Genomic DNA, 2,500 nt, shown 5'->3' on the forward strand with positions numbered 1-2,500 from the left:
GAGCTTCAGCTCCACGGGGACGCGGCGGGCAGAAGGCGACCGCAGCGTAGCAGCAAATGAGACTTCCTCGGAGGGAGAGCTCCTCGTACGCGGGGATTTAGCAGCGGCGGGGAACGGGCCAATGAGCACTGACGCAGCAGGCAGACGTTATCGCAGCTCGTCCGCTGTGATGCGCACTCGACAGGAAGGTGGGAAAATAAATGAAAAAAAAAAATCTAGAGTTGAGAAAAACATTGGCTGTTCTCATTACGACAGCTATCTTGGCATATCTTAGCGCAGTCACGACAGCCTTTGAGAAGGAAGGGCGACCTAGTGGGGGGTGACAACCAGATCAAATTACTTTTTTTTCACTTAAACGATGTACAATGAATTTTAGAAAACTGCAGTAAAGCTCCTTACGCCTTGGGGAAGCTCCACCATCTATACCTCCTAATGTGACTTAGTAGCAGGCTAGACAGAGAGATGTGCTCTACATGTGTGCAGCCATTTAAATGTGCATGAAACATTAACAAACAAAACAAAAGAAAGAAAGAAAGAAAGAAAGAAAGAAAGAAAGAATAAACAAACATTATCTTGCAGTCCACCAGGTCCTGACCATTAAGCTACATGGTGCCAGTCTACCCACAACATAAATGACAAATGCACTCCAACTTCCTGCGGCCCAGTTAACTGCACTGCCTGGTCCAAGAGAAACAGAACCTCTCCTTAGCTAAGAGTGGTGCCCTGGCAAACGCTTCAAAGCAGGGGAGCCATTGTGATCACACCCTTACTTTGGTGTCTAGGGACAACAGAGAGAAGAATATCTACTCTCTAATATGTGGGAAGAAGGCAAAGATAGAGATAGAAAGGATGAACCACTGACTAGTAACATCATAAATTACCTCTATGACTGGCAGAGAGGGGATCAGCAGGTTCACTCAGGCACACACTCACACACATGTTGTGTAGACATCTACAATCTACACACCTACACACACACACCTACACACACACACACACACACACACACACACACACACACACACACACACACACACACACAGAAAGATTGGCTACTGTAAACTGCAAGAGAGTCAGGATTGAAAGGTGTTGGAAATGGACCGAAGCACTGCAAAAAAGATGACATCCAGACACACACACGCACACACACACGCACACGCACACACACAAGCAGACCACACACAGTATAATTGGGCTCTGATTTATCAGCTTTGTCAACAGCAGCTGCTATGTGACCCAATAGGCTATGTGGGCTGATGCAGATGATGATGGACACACACACACATACAAACACACACACACTTATGCATGCACACATCTGACTCTGCCAATGTTAGCAGCTCTGTCATGAGTGCATATTTACAGAGATCATGAGAGACCAAACACATTACAGCACTCTCTCTCTCCAGGTTGTCTTCCTTCTATCTGTTCTTTCTCTCTCTCTCTCTCTCTCTCCCTCTCCATCTCTATCTCCATCTGTACATGTTGTCCTCCTTCTGCACCCTCTCTCTCTCCAGCTTTTTTTCATCTACACCTCTCTCTCTCTCTCTCTCTTTCCTCTGTCTCTCTCTCTCTCTCTTTCTTTCCTCTATCTTTCTCTCTCCTTCTGTCTGCTTCCTCTCTTTCCGCCTCTCTCTACCCTGATGAGGATGCTTACAACCTTGCACAGTATAGGAGACACACATACACACACACACATACTGTACACACACACAAAGACAGACACACACAGGCACACACAGACACACACACACAGAGACACAGACACACAGACAAACACACACACACACACACACACACACACACACACACACACACACACACACACACACACACACACACACACACACACACACAAACACCCATTGCCAGAGGCTTGAATCCCATAGGTGACAGAAAACAGAACAGTAATGATCCATCATATTTTGTCAGTTTTCCTCCCCAAACACACTTGACAGTAAACAGAAGAGTGGAGAGGAAACGTGCAGAGCTAGAGAGAGATATACAGGTGTAGAGAAACAGACAGACAGACAGAGAGTAGCCATTATCTGAAACTTTCGCCTTTTTGGTGGATTTGGCCACACGAGTTTCAGGGCACAAGGAAAAGGAGAGAGACTTGGACAGATAAAGGGATTAATGAGGATTAAAGAACACAAAAAGGAGAGAGACTTGTGTCTCATCCCCTGAACCGGCCGTTCCCTCAGAAGCTCTGGTCTCTAGTCTAGGCGAGTGGACATTGCACTGTGTTGCATGTGTCACCTCTCCATCTGGTGGGGGCAGAAGAGAGGGAGGGAGTCTGACAGGGAGAAGAGCAGCACTGAGCCAGCTGGGAGGAAGGCAGCCATTACGGACAGTTAGTTTGGACAGACGATTATGAGCTGTGATCGGGCAAGACAAGGACATGAGACTGCAGTGTATGTGTGTGTGTGTGTGTGTGTGTGTGTGTGTGTGTGTGTGTGTGTGTACTTTGTCAAACTAAATTCAAACAAAGTTTAGTTTG

Source organism: Alosa sapidissima, chromosome 11 (assembly GCF_018492685.1).
Source record: "Alosa sapidissima isolate fAloSap1 chromosome 11, fAloSap1.pri, whole genome shotgun sequence".
Classification (NCBI taxonomy): domain Eukaryota; kingdom Metazoa; phylum Chordata; class Actinopteri; order Clupeiformes; family Clupeidae; genus Alosa; species Alosa sapidissima.